This window comes from Megalopta genalis, chromosome 2 (assembly GCF_051020955.1).
Source record: "Megalopta genalis isolate 19385.01 chromosome 2, iyMegGena1_principal, whole genome shotgun sequence".
NCBI lineage: Eukaryota > Metazoa > Arthropoda > Insecta > Hymenoptera > Halictidae > Megalopta > Megalopta genalis.
In genome coordinates this window covers 3,284,221-3,298,433 of record NC_135014.1, presented here as the reverse complement: position 1 = coordinate 3,298,433, position 14,213 = coordinate 3,284,221, and the positions used below count along the sequence as shown (strand labels likewise).

The window sequence follows — 14,213 nt, the reverse complement described above, 5'->3', positions numbered from 1 at the left end:
TTAGTTGGCAAACAATCCTGTTTTTGCACTTTCCCCGAGAATTAAGATTTGGCTTCGGTGTCTAACTAGTCAGAAATCGTGACTCGCAACGATGCGAACTGTTCTTATTCTGGTACGCTTGCTTTAACCTGTAGAGGACTGGCAAATTCGCACGAAAACTTTTTTAAACATAATAACTTATTTCACTTAATGACCTAAATTTTTTTTAGATGATAAAGGGACTAGTCTACTAGACGATGACTAATATGCCTTTTCTAAATTTTGCTATTATTTAGAATGATTAAAAAAAAAAATAAAAAACTCTCGTTTTTTAACTTTTTTATCTGAGTATATAACAAAAATTTTAAAAATGCCTTTCGTAGATCTCGGTAACTCATATGCGTGCTGAAAATTTGATCGAAATCGGTTAATCCAGAATCGAGTTACAGACGTTGAAAGATTTTTAAAAAAGTGTTGGTCAAAATCGCGATAAAACTGCAATTATTGCCATCTTTAATTTGTTGTAACTGATAACAATGTCAACCAATTTTAAAGAAAACAAGATTTTTTAATTTTCTTTTGTTATTCTAAGCAATAGCAAAATTTAAAAAAAAAGTATTTTGATCATAATCTAGTAGACCAGTCCCACTATCATCTAAAAAGAAAATCAAGTCACTTAGCCCAATTTTAAAAAAGTTATTTGCGTTTTGAAAGGTGTATAAACACTTTTGTCGGCCACTGTGTACGACAGTTGTTTTATTCGAAAAATTATTATATGTACACTGCTGTGCATAACGTTGTATAAATTACTGTATTTTAGTAAAGTTTATTTTATTGTTGTTTTATTTTATTTTAGTTTCTTGTTTTATGTTATCTACTTTATTTTATTGTATATAATGATGTATAATATATAATAAATATATATATATATATATATATATATATATATAATAATATATATATAATATATAATAATATATATATATATAATAATAATGTGTAATATATATATATATATATATATATATATATATTACACATTATTATATACATTTTTAAGTATATAAATACTATAGTGTATAATATAATATATATAATGTATGATGATAATGATGTATAAGGAGATGGATCACTTGTAAGGAAATCAGTAAAGTTCACACCACCGTGTATACGTATTTGAACACTGGGTAAGGTACGATTAAACGTTTTACAACTTTATCTTATTGCTGTATATTTCTAAATCGCAATCGATCGCAATGTCTCGTTTGAATCGCTGAAATTAGAATGCCAGAAAACGTAATCGCATACAAACAACCGTTGTTCGAGGCGATCCCATTCTTCGGTCGCCGAAGAGCAACGTATCATTCTCGTAAAAATCCCTCGTCCCACAATTGCGAAGAATCTTCAATCTCCAGAGTGAATTCAATCGCAACCAATAATATTTTCCAGTGCTTCCAAAGAAGCTACAAGTCCGAAAATCGTGTCTAAAAATCAAAAGCACTTGTAAAACACGCATAAAATCCGCGATCCAAATACGACGATCAAGATCTGTGGAACAACAATGGTATGGATTTTCTCCCAAGGATGGTTGAACTGTTCGAAGAGCTTGTCCTAAACTTACTTGAAATTAAGATAGCACATGCGGTTCGATCCGAAACCACAGTGATTTTATAAGGAATATATCGAGTCAAATGGGACGTCACTGGGATGGGAATACAATCGAAAAAAGTTCGCGGTTTTATACGCTCGTAGATTCGCGAAATGACATACCCATTATCCACGCTGGTCTCCCTATAGTCCCCCGAGGTTGCGTCGATATCTCTGTATATCGCTTCGATGCTTCGAAGGCCTACGAGCAACGGACCTCGATATCTGGTTTCCGATATCACAGTGTAGTAATACAGTCGGTCTCTCTTTCGTTTTTCTCTCCGTTTCCCTTCCTCTCTTTTCTTCTCGCTCTATCTCCCTCCCTCGCGTGCGCGCGCGACACACACACACACACACATCCTTTGTTCTCTTTTCGACCACTCTCTTATCAACTTTTTCTTTCGTTAGTCGTACCTGTACTTCCTCTCTCTCGCTCTCTCTCTCCTTTTTTCATCCGCCTTTGCCAGCAGATAGAATCGCGTTCTTTGTTTCGTGGGATCGTTCGCGGATTCGATAGTACGAATCCGCGATCTCAGAACGAGAGACGACATCCACTTCGATACACGCTGTATCTCCGGAAGATCCTCCTCCGGGAGGAGCGAATGGTCAATGATTTGATTTTCTCCGGTCACTAGCAGCAATTTTATCGACGATCAGAGAGCAGGGTCCGGTAAGTTGCCAGATGCGATCCGGTTATGCTGGGAGACAAGCTACGACAACAATTGTTCACTGTTTAATTGGAAGTACATTCTTCTATTTGTTTAAAATCTTGTAAGTAATTCTACAAATAATTCATTTATTATTTCTTATTTGCAAATAAAATGTTTCTTATTTGGATTCTAGGCAAAAACGAATAACAAATAATCTTTGCTTCTCTTTTGTCTGTTGTTTATTATACAACGGATATTTCGTACATTAGTCCGTTCTGAAGAAAACGCTACGATGATGTTGTTCACTAATTTTATTTACAAGTGAACGAACCACTTTCTTCAAATTTTTTACTTATTCTTTTGATTTGCACGTTCAGTGTTTGGGTAGGATACTTCTAAATGACTTGTGTACTCGTTGTGCGTGTGGAATATCTCTTTATTTCTTCGCGGACTTTATCTTTCGACGAGTCGCGGTACAGTGACTGAGTATTCGTTTTTTCACTCGCCGTTTGCCCTGGTAAAATTTTTGAACAACCCTGATTGGCTAACCCCACGCGTTGGGCCTTTCTAATCAGCGTTGTTCATTTGCCCTTTTTACCGCCTGTCCCTTAGGCTCTTCGCGTATTTTCGGAACGGCGTGGTAATCGGAGGGAATAATGAGTTGGACGTGACAACGTGTGGAACTTTTCCTTCGGGTCACCGCGTTGGACCACATGGCCCTTGGATCGCTGGGTCCGCTTCGAGTACCGGTCGGAAACTCTCCTAATTTATGACGTTCTCCGTTTGCTATTGAGGTATTTCTAAAAAACTCTATTGCGAACATGCGTTGTCAAAGTTTGCGACTCATCATCTCAAAAATAGCTTCTTCGAAGGAGAGTCATAAATTACGCTGGTCGTTTGCACGAGGATTGAAGTTTCCATTGTGCGCACGACTGGACGCTGCAAGTGGACAGTTTTCTCTTCTATGTACTGTATGAAAATTTTTTCCAACTTCTGCATAACTTTCACCAAATTTATAAGAATTTTTAATAATATGTAGGCATTGTTGAATCGAATATCTTTCGATTTTTGGTAACCACAATTGTCTCAACTTGACAAATGTCAAGTAACATATGGCAATCTGGTACAACAAATTCAAATGGTGCTTAATTTAACCTTTCAGGCACGACGCGCCACTATAGTCGCTTCCGCGGATGTCATCTCTCTGAACGACGCGTCACTATAGTGGCTTACTCTAGTAGCTCACTCGGTCATCGTTTGAATCAAATAATCGTCTTCATATGCATTGTTTCACACCTCTTTTGTCTTCACAGCGATTTACAACAGTCTACAGGGTGTCCCAAAAATGTCTCGCAATGCGGAAATGGCGGGTTCCTCGGATCATTTGAAGCAACTTCTTCCTTTACAAAAATGTTCTCCGAGGCACCGTTAACGAGTTATTAGCGAAAAACAGTGACCAATAAGAATCGAGTACGGCTGACGCGAGGCGGCCCAGCCAACTAGCGCGCGAAGCCCAGTTCCGCTCATTGGCTCGATCGCCTCGCGCCAGCCGAGCTCGCCTCTCATTGGTCACTGTTTTTCGTTAATAACTCGTTAACGGTACCTCGGAGAAAATTTTTGTAAAGGAAAAAGTTGCTTCAAATGGCCCGAGGAAACCGCCTCTTTCGGATTGCGAGATATTTTTGGGACACCTTGTATATGCAGTATCAGACTCTGTACAGTACACATCAGACTCTGCCGTCCAGAGAAATAGCGTCGCGCAGAATTCAGCCGTACCTAAAAGGTTAAAAGTAACACTCAAATATGAACACCCTTTAATTTCGATCGTTTAAATCGACGAAATACTCCACTGAGTAGCGTCGCCGAATGAAATCAAGAGCAGAGGATGTTAGGAAGCGATCATGGATCAACACGACGCTTCCTCTCGTTGATTATACTAAACCGAATTTTGCCGCAGTGGAGAGACAAGCACCTTGTTCCCGGCATTTCTTCTTTTACCGCACCGCCGCCCCTCTACGTTCGCACGTCGGATTGGAACGCAAAAGGTAATTTCGAGGGAAATCGAGCAACTAGTTTGCCGATCGACTTCGACGTGACTCACTGTACCATTCTCCAATTTCCTGTGTTCCTCTTTCCCTCTTTTCTTCTTCCGACTCTCCGCCGACCTCGACCTTTTCTCTCCTTCCGAATTATTCGGCTTTCCTTCGCGGCCTCTATTTCACCTATCGCGCCAGCGAACGGCGGCGCCTCCGACCATCGAATCCTTCGTTACTTCAGCTAATTGGGAACCTGATTAATTAGGGAACTTTGGTTGAATTACAGCACGAACCCGCCGCGCCGCGTTCCGCGGTCTCTGCCGGAACCCTCGAAAACGCGAAGAGTGGTTGTTCGGCTTCAGCCTCGGCTTCGAAACGGCTGTAGCCGGTTGCGCGTACGAAACAGTAGACATAGAATCAAGGAACGCATCCTGCGGAACCGGGAACCCATTGTTTTCGCTGGCATGGCTGCCTGTTAAACGACTTTCGACGATTTTTAACTTGTCGGTCCTGGTAACAGGAAAACTCGGTTGCGGATTTCAATGAATCGGAATTTTTGCTGCACTTCAAGCTCGGATTGCTAATCTTTCACTATAGTACTGTGTTCTTGGTTTCTTTATATTTGTTTGTCGAGCTTGTTTTCTTGTTATTTTTTAATAAATTTATTCTATGACTGAACTGTAATTTCGGGGGACCATGGTATATGATTAATAAAGTCATTTATATATTATTACATTACTATATTTTATTTTACTTTATTATATCAATATATTTAACTCGCTCACCAGTGAGCGTTAATTTATTAATCTTATTATATTATGTTATTTTACTATGCTTTAATTTACGCTTTACTACGTTCGTACTCGCTTTAGTCTACTGTATATTTTATTTTATCTTAGCGTATCATAGCCATCTTAAACAAAGATATCTGTATTCTGTATCTAATTTACCATTTCTAGACCGCCGATAACTATTTTATCGTATCGTATTACTTCATTTATTTCAGCCTAATTGATGTTATTCTATTATATTTTAATTTAACCTATTTATGTTTATAACACCATGTTTATGTCATTCAATCTTCTCCAAAAGGCAATATTGTTGCATCTACCCCCGCGGGGAACATGATTTGAAATAAATAAATTTATCTATTGTATCTTGTACGATTTTGTAGTTCTATTACATTTCTTTTATTTTTCTGTAAACTTTGTTATTTATTGTAACTGAACAGATGTCCTTCCACATTGTGTACTAATGGACCCGGTTAACAATTAATATGTGGTCGCAAAAATGAGCCACGTCTACCGCGTATGGTGTGACACGTTCGCATGGTCCAACCCAGTGTAATGCGGTTTTACCTATCTGCTATCTTCCAGATGCACTTTCCTCGCACCAGTCTACCTGGAACCTTTGACCGGAAAGCATTTCCTCTAGGCGACCCTTTAAATATTCTCCTTTGCGATGATTACAAACTGAAATGACCGCTCGTTTAATTAAACTGCGCCGGGGCAAAAATGCGTGTCTGTCCAAGCCGGACGGTTCTGAAACAACAATGATAAAAAAAAATACAAAACACGATGCGTGGGTTGAATGGGCGTTGATATGGAGATGGATGTAAAACGTAAACAAAGTAAAAAAAAGGAATCGCGAATGCTTGTTGGACAGTTACAACGGGAATTGGAAAAAGGAAGAGAGGAAACCAGGAGATGCTGCGGACGCTTCGTATAAATCAAAATGGACTTTTTCCGAAAGCGCTTTTGTTTCTAAAAAGCGACAATGAGACACGGCTTTTCGGCTCCATTTGCGAAACCCTCGGCAACCAGGATTTATTTGTAGCGAGACTGAAAAACTATTTTACCAACTTATTAGCGTGCCGAGGATGGAACATTTCGCTATTATGTTAATCCTTGTAATATTTCGTATCTGCGAAACATGCGTTGAATACCGATGAGTACAATCAACTTGGAAATGCTTCGTAGCGAACATATTAACCCTTAGAATTCTGGACGTTGGCTACCAGCTGCTCGGCGTCACTTTTCGGCAGAAACGGGCATTTACAGACCCTCGTATTATTTAGTATGGTTTTGGAACTAGCTAACATATAATGATATTGGACTTATATGAATTTGGCTGAAACCGAGAAATTTGCAAAAAAATCGATATTTTATTTTTTATAATTTTGTTATTGTTTGTTTTATAATTTTGTTTCGTTGTTGTAATCGCTATCTGTGCGAACTCTTTCTCTCGTCGTCTTGTTGCGTGGACGATATCACTATCACTGCTATCAAAACGATGGACTAACTGTAGAAGAAAACCTTCTACATATCTGTAGTAACATTTCTGTGTAACATTTCTAACATATCTGTATAAACGTCTATCCGGAGCTCATCTTCGCTACTACTTGTGTCATGAGACTCATTCGCGTTTGAACGTTTTGCCATTGTTCTAATAAAAAATATGAATAAATACATAGGTTGAAAATTTCTAATTGTTATTACTAACTCGCAAGATGATATTTACCAAAAAAACTTTTACCAAACAATTTATTTACCGAGAGAAGAATCACTTTCCCGATTTTCTCACTCGTTAGATCTATCTATACCGCTCGACGCTTCAAACCAGACCGAGTTCAGCTTTGAAAATCTTTTCCTCCAGATTTTATGATTATAAATCTCACTATACAGTGCGCGCTATGTTCGCATACCGATCTTTCTTCTACAAACTTGCCTTATCGCTCTTTTCAAATGGCGTCTTTGAAGTACTCGAACCGTTGTGAGCACGCCTCTCACGTTCTCGTCAAAACCCGCTGACATTTCTTGTATATATCTTAGTAATTTTACTATATTTTGATTTGTTTTCTTGTGCCATTTCAAGAGCAAACTTCAGGGAAACACGCATGTCTGAAAAAGTTGCGCTGAAATAACTGAATTCCCCGTAATCACTAATAAACTTGAATGTCCCACGAGAGGGGACATTCGAGTGATATGCTAGAATTACGATGTCCCACGAGAGGGGACAGCGGAGTGCAAAGTGTTAACATTAGGAACCCGTCAAAATGGCGGGTCACTAATTTTTTAATTTACGATTATTTAAAATTGCAAAGATACATGTACTTATTCGATATACAAGGTGTTTTGTCTGAGAACAATCGTAGTACGAACAGGAAAATGTATGACCTGATGTAAAAAATCAAATTGACCTCGATTATATAAATACAATTTATTTATTAACTCCTATATGTATAATTAATAAGTAAATAATGTAATTATAATTACGAAGAACAAGTCAATTGAATGAAATTAACCGAGTGTCACATGATTAGAGGAAATATGTCGAATGAATAAGAAATAAGATCGATATCTTCATCGCAGCCAAAGAAAACAGCTTGCAACACTTTATTTGGCGCGCCCTGCACAAGACCTGCGCGCAGCGCACTACTTGCCCGGACACCCCAATGATTTATAGTTTAAACATATCCGGAGTGTCATCCTTTGTTTCCGTTACACCCAGTATTTTCTGTCTTCGCTGGAAAGTATGAAAACTCTCGCGCGAAGGGCTTTGCCAGTTGCCACCTGTGTAACGTGTTATTCGAGACGGCGAAACTGTAACGGAGTTTCGTTTTTATTGTGTGCTCGCCGTTGAAACGAAAATCCGGAGTATTTTGTTTTTCTTTTTCCTTTTTTGCAACACCGCGGGCACCTATTATTATCGGACGGATCGTGGCTAACGAGAGCGTCCGATGAAGATGGCGTCGAAAGAATTCGAGTGTTATCATTTATGAGCGTTACTTTTAGATTTCGTGACATTTATATTTTTTTGTATCAGATTGCCATATATTATTTGACATTTGACAAGTAGAGATAATTGTGGTGAAGGAAAATGATGAGATATTCGGTTTAACAGCGCCTGTATATTATTAAAAATTCTTACAAATTTGGTAAAAGTTATTCCGAAGTTGGAAGAAAATTTCGTACAGAACATGAAAGAAAAAACTGTCCACTGAACATGCAAATCGAAAGAATAAGTAAAAAATTTGAAGAAAGTGGGTGCACTTGCAAATAAAATTAGTAAACAACATCATCGTAGCGTTTTCTTCAAAACGAACTAATGTACAAAATATCCATTGTATAATAAATAATAGACGAAAAAGAAGCAAAAATTATTCCTTATTCGTCTTTACCTAGAACCAAAATAAAATACAACATTTCATTTGCAAATGAGAAATAACGTTTTATTTGAAAATGAGAAACAACGAATGAATTATTTATAGAATTATTTAAATGATTTTGAACAAATAGAAGGGTGGTCTTCCAATTAAACACCGAACAATTGTTGTCGCTGCTTTTCTTGCAGCATAATAACAATTTTATGAATGTATAAGGGTAAAGAACCCGTTGTTACTAAAGAAAGAGGTTAAATTAAAAAGATTTCGTATCGTTGTCACACAAGTACGATAAAAATAACAATATTATATAAAATGATACGATGCAAAAGGTAAGAAGAAAAAAAATAAGAAGTAGTGATTTTCTAAAGTTTCTATTATAGAGTTTGCAGAACTGTAAAATATAGAACCGATCAATTTCGAGGATGGCAGGTTCGGTGACAAAAATCGCGTGAAATTCAGCTCGCTGGGATTTGTTAAAATACGGAATAATCGTGAACGGAACGGGTCGCGCGGCGAAACACAAAAGCAGCAAAATTTTCCGATAAGCGACCAGGAAATGTTCGCGGAGACGACAGACTCGCGAGGCGAATCATATCAAGAGAGAGAAGATAAACGAACTGCAAAATGAGAAAGACGCCGGGAAGTGTGTCGGGCCAGGAAAAGTGAGTGAGAGAAAGAAAGAGAGAGAGAGAGAGAGGAAGAGGGTGAAAGAGAGAAAGGTAAAGAGAGTGGAGAGAGCGAAGAGATTCCAAAGTATTGCGCAAATATATCGAGCCGATGCGGGTTTAGCCGGCTCGTGTATACGGACGTTTACGTATCACGTTATTGGACAAAAGTTGCACCATCGGTTTTAGACGCGACGCGATCTGATTTATCGCCCGGCGCGGATTTTTCGGCACGAGAGGGAGAAACTACGAGACGGGCCATTTTTCTCAGGCTGCAGCTGGATAACGTGCCACCCCTACTCAAACCCCGATTCTTCTCCCTCCCTCCCTCTTTCGAAACCGCCGTTCATTCTTCTCCTGTTTTGTTTTCAACCGTTCCCTCTCGTTCGCTGGTCTCCTTTCTTCCCGCGCACACGAAATATACGAAGTCTATACGACCGAAGCCCTACAGAATCTATCTGTTCGCTGTTTCCGTTCCGGCTAAAGGCAGTTAACGTATTATTGAGGATAGTGACGGTTTGCGGGATGCTCGGAAATTTATGTAGCCTACCCTCGAGTGCAATCGTGGAATTAAGGGGCCGCGCGGCGTGATGCAAACTGCTGAAAACGAACTTTTACGAATTCATTTTCGGACCGCAGAATCGCATTGCAAAAGTAGAAGCGCAACAACGGATCGTGGTGAAAGGTAATTCATTAAATTGAAAAGTGTAGGGCCAATAGTAACAATATGACTTTAATCTTCTTTTGATTTACAGGGAAGGGAGTGCCGGTAGGTCTGATCATTTTAGTCATCATGTTAGCAGTGGTCGTTGTGGTCCTGGTGATCTACTTCACCATCAAAGTTCGCCGTGAAAGAGTAATTTCAGTTTATGGTATTGCGCAATACCAATTCCACAACAATCTGACCAATTTCTATGGTGTTGCAGATGATGAGAAAGGAATTAATGGAAGCTGGTCTGATGCACTTTGAGGAGGGAGCTGTGGAGTGCCTAAATCCAGACTTGACGGTGGATGATCAAGCGGAACTCCTGCCCTATGATAACAAGTGGGAATTTCCAAGAGAAAAATTGAAATTAGGTAAGCTTGCACGATTAGAGATTTTTGCTTCTCATTTCTCGTTGAATAAGCGTTTCACAAGATAGTATAGTTGGATATATTCCATAGTGTTGGGATTATGGAATGAAAATGAATATGATTCTAATTCTTTGCTTAAAAAGACTTTATTTTATTCCTTTATTGAGAGAAGGTATATGGGCGAAAACGATCGAGCGACCAAACTCTACCGAGAGTCCGGTAAGAAAAAAACGCTTCTTTTATACTCTTTTTGGGTTCGTCTTATCCACCAATCAGAGACGTTTATTTGTCGCGTTTCACATTGTATACGTGACGCTGGGATCCCCAAACAGTCAGGGCACGATGTGTATCTAATGGTACCGGTGATGATGTATCGCGGTATCTATTATATACAGTTTACATCACCGTCGTTGCCCGCTGACGGAACCGACGAAAATGTAAACCGATATCTTAGTATCTTAGTACTAAGTAAACTATAGATTAATTTTTGTTCGAGGCTAAAATTTCAACAATATGCATATAATATGGTATGATACCTACTGTGTCAGGCAATACAGTAAATTCGTTCAAATTGTCCGTCAGCTTGAAGACAAAAATGGCCAATTTGGGAAGAGGGGAAACGATTATTCTTGAGTCTTGCGGCTCGTTTTCGTAGTTGTTGATAATCCGTAATTATGAAAACGAGCCGCAAGGCTCGAATAATCGTATCTTCTCTTTCCAAATTTCCCATTTTTGTTTACGAATCGAGAGACAATTTGGGTGAATTTGCTGTAATTAGTATACACATTTTGTCTTCTATATTCATCGACATTCTGAAGCTTTTTCCGAAATAGATTAAATTTTGTCGTCCTCATAAAAGTACACGTGTCAATTACTTTTAGAACTCTACAAGTTAAGTAATTCTGCAGAATCATTTAAAATAAAAACAGAAATTATTGCTATAACCCATTGGAAGCGTTTAAACAAAAGTACAAATATTGAATTTTTCTAAACATTTATCTTCCTCGAATTTTATAAGATGAAAGTCGTGAAAAATGCATAACGAGTGCAAGCGTGTTCGTCCTCATCAGTATTTATATTTTATGCTTGTCAATGATCCTTCTTAGACTAAAATGAGTAGCTGAATTTTCAAATAGTGTTTTTAAATCACTTAAGCATGTGTTTTTAAAATATTTTTGACTGGATGAAATTGTTTAGAAACGAAAGAATTTTCTGTCCGACTTCTTTTTATTACGTTTAACGAAGACAATTATTATTTTGCTCAAAAGTCCCCGCAGTTTAGTCACTATTTCCTCCGTTTCGATGCCAGTGACCGAGTTAGATCATTTATACATATAATTCCATCATAATCGATAGATGACCTAACAGTATCACGTTCAAGGAACCGGCCATCCGGATTTACTGGTTTCACGGTTCCTTAATTCGAAATCGACTTCGCTCCTCGTGGCCGGAAGACGATATTCTACCTGATTCCCATAAAGTTAGCGGAGAATATGATTTCATTCGGTATTGGTCATTGATAAAAAGCCGGAGAAGAAACGTCGATAGTAAAGATTATGGTCGACAAAATCGAGTCAAGGGTTCCCGCGAGACGGACTCGGTCGGGACGACGTACGTATAAAACGGGAACGATCCAGGCTTCTTTTCCCTCGCTGTCATATGACGTTTCGGAAGGGAAAATGATGTAGGTTAAAAATACGTGAGCGAAATTTTTCAGGAGGCTCCGAGCCCAACGGAAATACCAAGTTGACTACCTGAACGACTCGATGAGATACCGATCTCTGAACGAGGAAAGCGATCCGGAAGACGTCCTCTCTCATGGACACCGCGGCTGACGGAAATGAATGGATCTGTTTGTTTATCTCGTGAAAGAACGTTCATTATTAACCTTTCCATTCTATGAGAACACCTAATAACGCGTCAGAGGAAACACGATGGGGTCAAAGTACAGTAGAATTCTTTGTGATTAGTGTAACGTACGGAGAATATTTCCACGAATTTTTTATATTCCTTCCCGAAGGCATACGCCAGGCTGGCGCCAGTATCATTTGTATATCGCGAGTCGAGTATCTCCAAGGGGGTACGACGACGAACGTTTCTGCAATCGGACCACATAGGAACACCCCCACTACCATTTTCCCAGATAAAATCTGGCTATATAAAGGGCCCAAACGCGACCAGAAATCGGGCTAGTTTCGAGTCATTCGTCGACGTGGAAACTTTAGTGAGATCCAGTCTTAATTCTCCTTCCAACAATCTAGTAGGTAATTAGATATCAAATCAGAAGCTCCCGCCGACTCGGTGCGAAAAGCTGAGAGCGCGATAGAGTCCGCGAACACCTACATATATTTGTAAAAACCCAAAACGCGTAATAAATTAGCTTTTACCAATTTTCTTTGGTTACAAGTTCAATTATTTCCATTTCCTATTTCGAAGCAGTAGTTGGTATAACCCACAAAGATATATCTTTACTGCTCGAGGTATATCTTTATTTCTCTTCTTGCAAAGTTATGAGGCAGCCTAATACCAATTTCTCCAAATACTATCCTTACCTTAAAACCGAATATTACCTTGCCGAAATAAGCATCGGCTGGTCTACGCACCCTATCCTAACCTTAAAGGTAACCACCCGTGCCGAAATAAGCATCGGCTGGTCTACGCACCCCTATCAAAAATCCCAATTGCATGCAACCTCCGGCCACCCAACCTGCCTGGCCCACGGCTCGTAACAAGACAATGATGGCAGGACAGTCTTGCACATCGTTGCTACTTCTGGTAACTTGGGCATGGTTAAATTTCTGATAAATGAAAAAAAGGCCGATTTTAATACTAAAGATGATGATGGTGAGACACTTTTGCTCTTGGCTACTAACTATGGTCACTTGGAGATAGTTAAATTTCTGGTAAATGAAAAAAGGCCTATTTTAATAATAAAGATGATCGTGGCAAGACAATTTTGTTTACTGCTAGTTGACGAGGTTACTCTCGTGTGGTTGAGTTACTGATAAATAGAGATACTCTGTCGCCACCCAGAAGAGGTTTGACATCATTAGCTAGTTCAGCAAGTATTTGTAAGCTGACTGATAGTAGCAGTTCTTTTGCACACTCTCGTTAGGAGCGAGCCATATGGTGTACGAGAAGGAAGATGAATCAGACAAATAAAATGTTGTGGGGATGGGAAAGTGGCATAAAGTAAGAAAATGCGAATCTTTTTCATAAGGCTGTACTTAAAATAAATCAATCATTGATTGTGTTGTTTTAAGCGATACGTGATATACATCGCGTATTCTTTCAGAATAACTATTATTTCTAAGATATTTTCGAAAATCTGGCAGAGAAGTGTTTTGTATAGAAATTAAGTATTCTTCAGGGATCTTGTCTTTCTACCACCCTACCCTAACCTTAAAGGTAGCCACCCGTGCCGAAATAAGCATCGGTGGTCTACGCACCCCTATCAAAAATCCCAATTGCATGCAACGTCCGGCCACCCAACCTGCCTGGCCCTCGGCTCGTAACATTAGCATAGTTGCGTACTTATTGCATGCACAGAGTTTTTAAACACGACAGTAAATTAGCAAATAGCCTATAATAGATTATAAATTGGCAATAGTTTCTAATAGTTTCTCGAATCATTTGCATTCACCAATTACTACGGACACTGAGTCTGATTTGATAGACTCTATTGCAAATATGATATTGACAATATGCTTTTACCATAAGTGGACCTAAAGATTCTTACTAGACTACGGATTTTTATGGAAAATAAAAATTGTCTGGATTAATTGCAAGATACAGTAGACATTCCTTCCTTTCTTTAATCGTTTCATTGATTACAAATAATGCGATTGAATTTTTACGTAAATTAAACGTTTCTAACGTATTGTACTCGATCTACTAATTTTTCCTATAAATGCATAAAATCCACAGTCTATTTATTGCTTCGATTAGGTATCTTCTCCAACATATTTTGTACTTGTTACAATCAATTAGAATATAC

At 38.7% G+C, this 14,213-nt stretch overlaps 1 long non-coding RNA gene across 1 annotated transcript; it reads left to right on the top strand.

Annotated features, from left to right (window-relative positions):
- Nucleotides 1-9,766: 9,766 nt before the first annotated feature.
- LOC143263837 (uncharacterized) lies at nucleotides 9,767-10,720 on the top strand. Its single transcript, XR_013037163.1, has 3 exons — nucleotides 9,767-9,827; nucleotides 9,898-9,998; nucleotides 10,069-10,720. It is a non-coding gene; the product is annotated as an uncharacterized LOC143263837 (long non-coding RNA).
- Nucleotides 10,721-14,213: the final 3,493 nt, after the last annotated feature.